Raw genomic sequence first — 12717 nt, forward strand, 5'->3', positions numbered from 1 at the left:
AACAGTGCCAACAGCTCAGACCCTCTGTCCCTGATTGTGGAGCACCCACCCATTAACCAAGTGTCCCTGGAGGACACAGTTCCTTGGAAAAGCCTTAGGGTAGTTTTCTAGTGTGGTTTCTTTTGCTTCAGTAAACACCGTGACCAAAAGCAACCTGCGAGGAAATGATCTGTGCCAGCGCACACCTTATGGTTCCTCACTGAAGGAAGCAGCTTGGGAGCTTAAAGCAGGAATCTGGAGGCAGGAATGAAGCAGAGATGACAGAGAAGTGCGCCTTCCTGTCTTGCTCAGTCTGCTTATATCCCCCAGGACCACTGGGCTAGTGACAGGACCTAGAGCAGGCTAGGCCCTTCCACATTTAAGCATCAAGAAAGTGTCCCACAGGCTTGCCTGCAGGCCAGTGTGATCGGGACATTTTCTCATTTGAGGTTCCACTTTCTCAGTTGACTCATCTTCACTCATGTCAAATTGACAAGGGAACTAACTAGCACAAATGACCCATTGAAAACTCAAATACCCATTGAACACAAATACATCACTATTAAACCATAACTGTTCCTTTCTTATCCCTAAGATGTCATGTTAATAATATCTCAGCATCAGATTTTCTAACACTTAAAAGTCCCAGAGACTTTAAAAGTTCAATCTCTTTAAAATATCCAGTCTCTCTCAGAAAAAGAGGTTTCCTCTCCTCAGATGACTCTAGCTTGTGTCAAGCTGACAAGAAGCTAAGCACAGGTAGCATGTTTCATAAGAGCCAAGTGCTGTTCCTGGAACAGTCCTTGCTAGAAGAACCGCATGAAGACAGTCAAGTCCTGGGACCTGAGTTGGATCCTCAGAACCTATGGCTTAAAAGAAGATCTGGTCAGGATGGCACGTGCTTGCAGTTCCGCTGATGGGAGCAGACAGGTGGATCCCTCGGGCTTGCTGACCAGCCATTCTAGCCTACTTGACCACCAGGCTAATGAGAGATTCACCCCTCCCCCAAAGAGAGGGTGGCTAGCAGCTGAAGAACAACACCGGATATTGTGTCTGGTCTCCATACACAAGCACACTCATTGCCTCAGACACCGAGTATTGGACAGTTTCTTTGTAACTTATTCGTACAGTGTGGCCATTTGGGCAACCGGGGTGTTAGAATATGTTTTCACTGGGAAACGTTGAAGAGGAATGTTTTGTAAGGGAGCTTTAGCCTCTGCTGAGAGATCCCTTGGAGAATTAAAACCATAGAAGAAGCAAAAAAGGGGACCCAAGACAGCTTGATTTGGGATTGTGCACTGGGGCCCAGTGCTGCCCTCCACCTAGCCCTCAGGCTCCTCCTAGGAAGGGTTCTGAGAAGCCCCTGGTGCTGGTGGAGGGACTCTGTCATTCGTCCTGAACACTAACCAGCCAAGACCCCTAGGCTAAGAGCCTGACAGACCGCAGCAAGTTCCCCTCTCAAAGGAGCATTAGAGTTGTAATCTCCAACATTGGAAAGACTGGCATCCTGTGGCCCCTGAGGACTTAGCTTCCCACCTGTGAAATCACCATCTGAAAGGAACTGAGAGATGTGTCCTCAGTGAGGCATTTTGGAACTGAGAGATGTGTCCTCAGTGAGGCATTTTGCCAAGACTATCTGACACCCCAACAATGGCAAGGCTAAGTAATGGCTAGGGGCTGAAAGATACTGACCTGGCACTCAAATGCCACAGATAACCCCGGAAACAAACCTGGGCCACTAAATAAATTATCTATGAAGGACAATTTGTGAATCTGGACTATGCAGTTTAGCGAATAGTTAACTCAAAAGTTAAGCTCTCTGGGTTTGGCTACTATACTGGTATTTAGGAGTTGGTCATTGTTAAAAGTGCACACTGAAACAGGGAGTGGTGACTCACGCCTGTCACACATGCACCTGGAGCTGAGGCAAGAGGATTGCCGTGAGTTTGAGGCCAGCCTGGCCTACACAGTAAGCACACACTGAAATACTTAGTGTTTTGGTATAACAGGGAAGAAAGCAAGCTGAATTTTGCCATGTATAAAGTACAGTCTGGGATGTGCCCACCAGGGGGCACTCTTAGCCCAGTTTCTTGAAGGCTGTTGCGTGCTCCTCGCCAGACTGGGCTTGTAGTTAATACTGTGATGGGCAACCTTACACTAAGGCCAGCAGGACGCTAAACACGGAGGACAATAATCCAAGGTGCCTCCCGCGTGTTGGTCAGGAACTCTGCTCCTGGGAGCTGCCCTCTCAGTATTTGGAACAAGGCCCTGAGGTGGATGTTTCTCACCATTGTATTGCATGTCCAAAATCTGAGGTCCAGATAACTGCCAGGGTGGCTAACTGGAGTCCAGAGTCCCCTCTGTGGCCCAGCCTCCTGAGGCTGAGGCTGGGAAACAGCCCTGGCTTTCAGAAAAGAAATGTGCAATGTAATTTGAGACAGCAAGGGAAAGCTGTCTGTACTTGGCTCGGTTCCTCCTAGGGAAGGAGTCCAGGCAGTGCTGGGATGGGCCACCTTGGGTCCTTAGAGGTACATACATTCAGGAGCCCAAAATAAAACCAAGAAAAGTATAACAGGGTGTCCTAATGTTCATCCCAGACCATTGCTTCAGAGGAAGCCACCACTACTGGCTTTGTTGATCTTTCCAGATTTATATTACATTTGTGAACAGTTATGTAAACAGACATCCCCTACTGGTTTGGTCTCTTCATGTTATTTTCCATTCTCTTCCCACGAGGCCCCTGGGCACCAGGGCAGGGCAGGCTACTGCCTTTCACGGGGGTAGGTGGAAGGGCCCTTGTGGTGTGGGTGCATGGAGAAGATGGAGCCTGCCTTCCCCAGTCTTTGCTTCATTTAGGGGATGCTTACCCATCCTGTGACAGGTAAGGTGCTTGCACAGCCGTCAGCACAGGGTAGATCTGATCTCAGGTCTAGGCAGATATTGGCCATGTGGGTTGGGGCAGATGACTTTGTTCCCCATTATAAAATGTGACTTGGGTAACCGAAGCCGAAAAGGCCTTCTGGAAGGTGTGAGGCTTGTGAGCCTGAAGCGCTCACTGCTGCTTTGGTCCTGAGGGTCCATCCTGCATGGAAACACCACATTTGACTGCTTTTCCCAGGACCCTTGATATTGAAGGGTTTGGTGATCTGGGACAGTGAGAATGATTCTTAAAATACAGATACAGCTGCTGACCAGCACAGAAACAGAAAAGGAGCTTGGGAGATGGCAGGGACAGCCTCACACCAACACCCTGGAGAGCTTAGGTGAAAGGGACCGATTCCTTGAGATGCTCAGAAGCAGTGGGTCACAGATTCTGGGAAAAAGAATCTGAGATCAAACCCTCCCAGCAAGAGCCTGGCATGCTGGTACACACCTCGGAAACAGAGGCAAGATAGCAGGACCTTCCTCTCTCCCCAGATCAGCCAACCAGCTGGCCAGCTGACCAGCCACTCAGACAAAACTTGGTCTTAGCCAAAAGGCAGAGAAGTGACTGTTTTGTTTTTCCTTTTAACCAGTCTCATGGTTCCAGACTGTCCTTGAGCCGTCCAGCTGACAATGGCCTTGTCCCTCGGGTCTCCCTGCCTCCACCTTTCAAAGTTCAGGGATTACAGGTGTGTGCCCTATCACATTTGGATTTTTCGGTGCCGAGGGTCGAACCCAGGGCTTCATGCTGCATGAGAATCTTACCAACTGAGCTGCATGCCCAGGCCACACACAAACCCAGCTGATCAAAACCTCTTAAAACCTCCCAGCAAAAAAAAAAAAAAAAAAAAGCTGAGTGCTAAGGTGACATCACTGGGAATTCTCCCCAACATCCGAGGGAGCATCAACACCAATCCTCTCCCCCCCTCAAACCCTTCCAGCAAGAGGCTGGAAGATGAGGGAACACTATTGGCATTGTCGGGTCAGAATCACTTTAAGGGTAAGGCCAAACAGACTAGTGAGGCTGGGAATGCGGCTCAGTAATTAGAGGGCTTGCCCAGCACCCAACTCATGTCACTCCTCCTCCCAACACTAAAACTATTCCTTCACTCCCCCTTCTTTTCTTCCTTTCTTCTGGAGACAGGGTCTGTCCGTATAGCCCAGGTAGGCTTTGAACTCGGGATTCTTCTGCTTGAGCCTCCGGAGAACTGAGAAAGGAGTGTACCGCACCATGACTAGCACTTTCTGTGTCTGTGAATTGCTGGCACTCGCACTTCCCTTTGATGTGGCCTTTGTGCCTGGTTTCTTTCACTTAGCTTTTTTTTTTTTTTTTTTAAGACTTACTGCTTTGTGTGTGCATGATGTATGTAAGGGCAGCACACACATGCCACAGAATGTATGTGGGGATCAAAGTACAACTTTGTGAGATTGCCTCTCTTCCTCCTTAGGTTCCAGGGATCAAACTCAGGTCATCAGGCTTGCATAGTGAGAACGTTTATCCAATGAGCTTGCAGGGTGTCTTGCAGGCACCCAGCATGATGTAAAGTTCATTTTCTTTTTGTAGCATCTATCAAAACCTTATTTTCATATAGCTTTTAAAATAAAGTGTTTTGTTTTGTTTTGTTTTACCAGGCGTGATGGCACACATGAATCCCAGCACTTGTAAGGCAGAGGCAGGAGATCTCTATGAGTTTGTGGTCTACGCAGAGAGTTCTCAGCTAGAGGAGGCTACAGAATGAGGCCTTATCTTTAAAATAAAACTTTAATATTTTTATTTATTTTAGTGTGTGGTGTGTGTGGCATGCACACATAGATGACTATCATGGAGGTCAAAGAAGAACTTTCTGGAGTTGGTTCTCTCTTTCCATCCGTAGGTTCCAGAGATCAAACATGGCTCATCTGGCTTGTCAGCAAGCACCTTTATCAGCTCAGCCATCTTGCTGGCCTCTTTTAATGCATTTAAAAAAAAAAGTTTTATTTTGTTTATTTTTAAAGACAGGGTCATGCTACATAATTCATGCTGGCTTCAGCCTGAACCTTATTGAGTGCAGGGATCACAGGCCTGGATTACCATGCATAGCTAAAACTTCATCTAAAAATGTTATATTACATTCATTTGCATAATATATGCGCACACATGAAAAGCCTGGAGCATGTGTGGCGACAAGAGGACAGTTTGAGGGAATCAGTTCTCTCATTCCACCATGTCGGACCCCGGGGTCAATCTCAGATTTTCAGGCTTGTCAGCAAGCACCTTCACGAACAGAACCATCTCACCAGGCCTAAAGCGGTACCCTGCCACCTCCTCCATTGTCGCATGGTTTCTTTCTGTTTTTGTAGGGTCTCACTGGTGTACCATGGCTGGCTTGGAGCTTGCTGTGTACCAGGCTGGCCTCCAATTCACAGAGATCCACCTGCCTCTGCCTCCCAACGGCTGGGATTGCACCATCATGTTTAAAGCTTCGTTTCTTACTGGTTGAAAGATACTCAGTTGTGCGGCACGTTGCAGATCCACTCACCAGCCAGTGGGCATTTGTGTGGTTTTTATAATTGGTTACTGAATACAGTGCTGTGCAGATTTGAGTACAAGCCTGTGTCTGAAACCCCTTTACGTGTTAGCATTGGAGGGGATGGCTGGGAAAAGATAATTCCACGCTTACTCTTCAAGGAGCGGCACACTCTCCCCACAGCACTCCACCACTTGTGCCATGTGTCGGCAAAAGGATTCTAACTCCTCTGCATCCTTATCAGAAATTAGTTTCCAGGGCTGGAGGGATGGCTCAGAGATTCAGAGCACTGGCAGCTCTTCCGGAAGACCCTGGTTCAATACCCAGCAATCACATGCAAACTGTCTGTAACTCCAGTTCCAGGGGGTCCAACACCCTCACACAGACATACATGCGAGCAAAATACCAATGTGCATAAGACATAAAAAAGAGCCGTTAAAAATTACTTTCCTGTTGGGCGCAGTGGCGAACGTCTGTAATCCCAGTACTCTGGGAGACAGAGGCAGGTGGATTTCTGTGAGTTCAAGGCTAGCCAGGTCTACAAAGTGAGTCCAGGACAGCCAAGGCTACACAGACCCTGTCTCAAAAACAAACAAACAAAAATATTTTCCCTTTTTGTGAACTACAGATATCCCAATGGACATGAAATGGGCTCTTATTGTAGTTTTGATTTGCATTTCCCCAGTTATTAATGCTCAAACATTAATTCTTTTTTTGGTTATTTGTTTCGTTTTTTGGTCTTTGTTTTTTTTTTTCTTTTTTTTTTTTCAAGGCTTCTCTGTGTAGCCCTGGCTGTCCTAGAACTTGCTCTGTAGACCAGGCTCAAACTCAGAGATCTTCCTGCCTCCCCAAGTGCTGGGATTAAAGGTGTGTGCCCCCACTACCCAGCTCAAAATTTCATTCTTGAAAATAACTTTTTTTAGGTGGGTGGTGGCGGCAGCGGCACATTCGAATTCCAGGACAGCCAGGGCTATACAGAGGAACCTTGTTTTGAAAAGCCAAAATAATACAAAAATAATTTTTACACTGACTTGTGTGCATGTGTGCTCATGCATGAATGCCACAGACCTTGTGAGGTCAGTGAAAACTTACAGGAGATATCAGTTCTTCCATCATTTGGCCCTCTGGGATTGAACTCAGATCGTTCACTTTGGCTGCCCAGCGAGCGCCTGGCTCTGCTGTTCTGATATTCTCATAGAGCATAACGAAGAGCATGGGTAGAAATAGCAGTTGGAAGTGAGCTGTCGAGGTGTGACCTGGGTCAAGAATGGCCTGGCCTCAGGCCCATCTGGAAAAGGAGGTTTTGATCTTGGAGGCAAGATTGGAATGTTCCTCTTGGTCCTGCCTACACCTGCCCTGTAGGATTCAGATGAATTGGGGAGGTCACATGGCCAGACAGCAAGGCGGGGAGGTGTCTACAGGCATGCCAGCGGAGGGCTTAGGATGGGTGCCGCTGCTGGAGCTCAGGTCTTTGATGTGGGCAGTAGGGAGGGCTCCTGACATATACAGGGCCAGAGAACCGTCCTGCTTGGACAGTTCAGTTTCTGGCCTGTTACTGAATGAATCCTTTCTATCCTTCAGGGCACCTTTTCTGGGAAGGCTTCTGTGTGGGTTTTTGCTGTTGTTGATCCTGTTCGATTTCACTGCCAAGGATGGAATGCAGGGCCTTGTGCTTCTGGGCGAACACTGCGTCTTTGAACACTGCCTGGGTCCCTAGCTGGCCATGCTCAGAGTGCCCTTGTACCCACTCTTGGGCTGCACAGAGAAGCTTCCAGATTCTCCTCACTGAACTCAGAAGGTTGAGATGTGTGTGTGTGGGGGGCGTCCTGAAACCCTGGCTACCCAATGAACTTCCCAAGGGCTTCCAGCTCCTTCAGGCCCCAGACATGGGGTGGTATCTAACTACCTGGCATTGACTGTTGCCTGGCATTGACTGTGGTCAGATGATTGGACTTGGGTAGGAATCATAGGTACCCTTCTACCCGACAAGCCATCCATAGAACAGAGGTTTCCAAATGCCCACTGTGCCAGACGCCTCACCTCAGACCCCATGGCTTGTCTCTGTATATCCTCCCATTGCAGATACCCAGAGATGCTTCTTAGAGCAACATAGAAAAATAATAAGAGTAAGCCAGGGTGTGACGCTGCGTGCTTGCAGTTGCAGTACTTGGAAGGTGGAGGCAGGAAGATCAACCTACGTGAGATGCTGTCTCAAAAAATATTTATTATAGCATGTGTTTGTTACTGAGGTCTCATATATAACTAGTAGAGCATAGACAAATTGTGAGCATTTACGCCTAAGGCATTGACTTACGAATTATTCACAATGTACTAGAGCGCATGGCCAGCTGGACTATTACTTCTTCTCTTCCTCATTTTATAAACAGGTAAATTGAGACCCCAGGACATAGGTATTGCACCTCAGATGGCGGAGAATCTTTAGCCTTCATGCTTCTTCTCTCTTGAGTGTGATTTCACCCAGTTTAGCTCTCCCTGCAAGTCTATGACTCCAGGTAGGTAGTTCATGGTCTAAGGAGGAGGCAGAGGGCATTCCTCATGGCCAGCCAGTCTCCTTCTGTCCCAGTGTGAATGAGGGCCAGGGCCCATTTGCACAGCTGGAGTCACTTACCCAGATGTTTATGGGTCTCTGCCTGTGGTGTTTATAGTTCTGTCTTTGGATCTGCTTTGAGTCTCCAGTAATTGGAACAGTACCCCAGGAGGTGATGGGGGGGGTGGTAGGCGCCCCCTGGATAGGAATAGTGGATTGGGCGCAAGCCCTGGCTTCTGCCTTGTCTGATTCCAACAGGGACTTCAGATCTTTTATAAGGATTTGGGAAGGACAGAAAGATGGCGCAAATTGGAAACAGGTGTGAACATATGCTTGGGGATGGGAGAGAGTGGAGGCAAGGAAAAGTCTGAACGTAAGTGAGGTGCTCTGAACAGAGCAAAACCTTGAGCCGAATCCTTCTCTTTAAGAATGTGCATGTCAGTCCTCAATGTTATACATAGCCATTGTGGAAAATGTAGAACATACAGATGATTAGGCCAGCGTTACTGTCCAGATCCTACTATCCTGAAATGACCACTGCTCCCCACCTTTCAGTCCTCGGCAGAGAGTTGTTTTTGTAGGAGAACATATACTGTGTTTTTAAAATAAATCTTTAAAAAAGATTTGTTACTATTTATTTCTGTGAGTGTATGTATGCACACATTTGTGCTGGTGCCCGGGGCCAGAAAAGGACATTGGATCCCCTGGAGCTGGAGTTCCAGGTGGTTGTAAGCTACCTGAAGTGTGCTAGGAACCAAACTTGGCTCCTCTGCTCTGAACCACTGAGCCATCTTTCCAGCCCCCTAAATAAAGCTTTTAAAGAGAACACATTTATTCATTTATTTATGTTGCATGAGAGAGTGATTGTGCTGTGATGTGCAAGTGGAAGTTAAAGCTGACAGCTTGTAGCAGTTGCTTCCTGCCTTCCATCATGTAGGTCCCAGAGATAAAACTCACGCTGTCAGGCACAGCAGGTAAAGTTTCTTCACCTGCTGAGCCTTCTCACTGGCCCCATCTACTGTGTTCTGCAAGCTTCCTTTTAATCAGAACATTAAGATCTCAACATGGTATTAAACATTTTTCAACTACATCAAATTATGTTATTCCTATTTCATTGTAAGACGAGCTTGTGCAGGAACTACATCAATTCTCAGTCCAAAGCATAAGGAGGCTGGAGAGACAGCTCAGTGGGTAAGTGCTCGCTATCACCGTGAAGGCCTGTTTGGATGCCCAGCACCCGCGTAAAAGCTGGGCATGGCTGTGTGTACCTGGGATCCCAGGGAAAACAGAGGTATCCCTGGGGCTTGCTAGCGTAACCAGCCTAGCAGAACTGGGGAGTCGTAGAAATCAGTGAGAGACTGTGTCTCCAAAGAGTCGACACTCTCAGGACAAAACAAAAGGTGGAGAATGATACAGGAAGCCAGCTGTTGTCAACCTGTAGCCTGTGCACACGTTCACAGGCAGTCACACAGCGTGCCCACAGACACTCATGCCCTTTATGCAAGTGACACACATTCATTGCAGAAAACTCTCGAAGTTCAAGGACACAAACTTAAGGAGATACAAAGGACTCAGCACGTGGGACTCAAGCACTGTTCACATAGGTGTGCAAACTGGGTGAGTCTGTGCTTCCCACACTTCAGTGTGGCTGGTGTACACGCACCAACAGACACCGGTAGCAGCACTCTCTCCATTTTGTGGTCCCTCAACTTTTGTGTCTGCTAGATCCCCCATGGTCCATGAGGTGGCAGATCTGCCTGTGGCCCCCAGTCCGTCTGCAGCCCTCTCTCACCCTGCTCTTTATCCTCTGCCTCTTTTACAGACTTGCCTGGAGTCAGCTCTTCCCATGAACTTTATGTTCTGCCCCCCTCACTGAGCTACATTTCGGCCATCTCTTGGTGTCATGTAACATCCTCTTTGTGGGATTAGGTTTTGTTGAGGCACCGCACTTTAACCATTGACTGTGGGGGTTACTTTAGATTGTTCTGGATTGTAAACAAAGGCAAGCTGAACATTCTTGTGGCCAAGCCCTTGAACGTGTCCACAGTTATTTCCAGAGATGCTTTTTTTTTTTTCCATAGCTCTCGTTGACCGATCACAAGAGCCAGGAAAGTTGGGGGTAACTCTGGGGCCCCCGAAGAGCTGTTTGTACCCCATTCTTACAGGGCCACCCTGACTAGAGAGAAGTCCGAAGCCACGTAGAAGAGAGTGACACACTTTATTCTTTAAATGGTTTCTCACTGAGCTTGGAGACCCTGAGAGCCTAAGAGCAAGCTGACACTGAAGCATGTCACCCACAGCTTGGCTGCTGCTGGGTCAGAATAGCTTCCAGAGAGGCCAGTGAAGGCGGCACCTCCTCTCTGCTGGGTAGAACTGCAGTTCCTGCTTCTACAGAGATGGGCTCTGAATTTGGGGTAACTCCCAGGAGCCCTGATCTCTGCTGCCAGAAAGAGAAACCTGTGGAGCACAGAGGGGCCTCACCCAGTCAGACCATCAGAGGTGATGATACATGGGGTACTTGGATGGGCCTCAAAGGATATTTAGCAGGGGTGGAGGAGGAGCTAGTAGGGCCCACTGAGCCAAGCTGGAGGTGTGAACTAGGCCTCCAGCTTAGTCAGCATAGTGCTATACAGAGAAGGAAATGAAGAGCTGGGGACTTTGCCGAGCCTGTGGGTGTGAGGGGCATGGAGCCTGTACTTTCTTTCCTGACTCTGGCCCACTAAGGAAGGAGTGAGGCAGTGAGGTTTGAGCCTTCCAGAACCTTTCCCTCTCATCTCCTCACTCCCCTCTCAAGGACCGAGGATTCCTTTCTTCCAGGCTATGGGGTGCTAGGAGGTGGTAAAGAAAGGTGCAAATCTTGGCCCTTGGCCTTGCCAAAGGAATCCTGTGCACAGAAATGAGGCTGTGTGGGGGTGTCAGTAAGGAAAACAGCCTGTCGTTGGGGGCCCACAGAAAAGGCATCCTCAGCTCTCTGAAGAAACTACCTGAGGTGGGAGGGGGACTTGATGCTCCCTGACAGGTTAGGGGTGGTCTGGAGCTATCTTGCAGTCTATGACCAGGTTGCTTACCTTTTTCTGCTTTGTCATATGCAAGAAGAGCCAATGGTCAAGGACGTATGATAACCCAAGGCAAAGGCATAACATGGGTCTTAGTTTACTTTCTGTTGAAGTGATAAATGTCACGACCAAATGCAACACCAGGAGGAAATTTCACTTTCATATCCCAGTTTACTTCACTTCCATATCCCAGGTCACAGTCCATTAGAGAGATGCCAAGGCAGGAACTCAAGACATAAACCTGGGGGCAGGAACACAGGCAGAAGCAACACGGGAGGAATATTACACACTGGCTGGATCCCCATGGTTTGCTTTGTTTGCTTTCTTATACAACCCAGGACCACCTGCCTAGGGGTGGCATCACCCACAGTGGGCTGGGCCCTCCCACATCAATCATTAATCAAGAAAATGCCCCACAGGCTTGCCGACAGGTCAGTCTGATGGAGGCGTTTTCTTAGTTGAAGTTCCTCTTCCTAGGTCACACTAGCTTGTGTCAAGTTGACAAAAGACTAATCAGGACAGCGTGGGTGACGAGTACCACACTCAGGAGTGTTCACAGTGTTCCTGTCATTTAAGCTCTGGCTTGCAGCAGAAGAGGGTAGCTGTCCTAGCACTGACTGAGGTCTCTTCTGACCAGGCTCAAGTGAATTCCTTTGGAAGTGAGCAGGCAGCCTTCGGGGATGGGGTTCCTGGAGCCCCCTCTGCTTACAAACACCACTCTCCTTTCTGACCTTGCTCCTGGCACACTATGCCCTTAATAAGTCAAGTTTGTGGGTTCCCTGCCCCTCTTCCCCAACAGGTTAGGCTGGACATGCAAAGTGCTTGCCATGTCCTCACAGCCCTGCCAGTCCTGTGTGCCAGGGTGGGGCTAAGGCTTAGCGGTTCCCTGAGCTGCCTAGACACAGACTGTGGGTGGCAGGGCCGGGACTTCACCTCTGTCTGAACACAGGCCCTGGCCCGTAACTGTTGTGCTGCCCTGTAGCTTTGCCCCAGGCACTCCCCCCCCCCCAGCTGAGATTTCCTTGCCAAACTCCACCCTCTCTGAGGCTGCCTACCTGGCCTGCCTTGCCATGGAGGTGAGCCCTGTGGCGCTTGCACAAGGCACTATTCATTCAGGCAGGCTACTGATTAAAACCATGTGTGGTGTGGCTGGCCCTGCTGGCGGCAGCTCCGGAAACCAGGCCTGGCCTGGGGCCTGTGGCTATAAGGGCTGGGGGAAGGGGCCAGTGACCCACAGGCCTATCAGGCTGAGAGCATGCTGGGACTGGAAGGAACCCCTACCCCCAAACACATACCAAAGCTGGGCTCAGGCTGGGCTGTGGGAGACAGGGGCCCTCTCCAGGTGAAGGTGGAGACTTCCTGCTGGGCTTAGAATGCCAGCACCTTGCAGGGGCCTCCCAAAAAACTGTCTGAAAAAGGCAGACTGTAGGCAGCCTTTGGTTCCCAGGAATAGGTGTGTATGTGTATACTGAGGTCTCCATATGGTCCACCCCCACCCCGGAGCCCTTGACCTCATGACGCCTTCAGGACTTTTTAAAAGGCACTTTGGTGCAGTGGTTAATGCATGGGCTCTAGGTGCTCAGGGATCTGGCCTTGTTTGTGCTTGGGTTGCTCCCAGGCTGTTTGACAAGAGTCAAGCTGCTCATCTTCTCAGGGCCCTCTCTCCTCACTCACCGCACAATGCCTGGGGCCTGTTCAAAGCGGC

Source organism: Meriones unguiculatus, chromosome 2, assembly GCF_030254825.1.
Source record: "Meriones unguiculatus strain TT.TT164.6M chromosome 2, Bangor_MerUng_6.1, whole genome shotgun sequence".
In the NCBI taxonomy this organism is placed as follows: Eukaryota; Metazoa; Chordata; class Mammalia; order Rodentia; family Muridae; genus Meriones; species Meriones unguiculatus.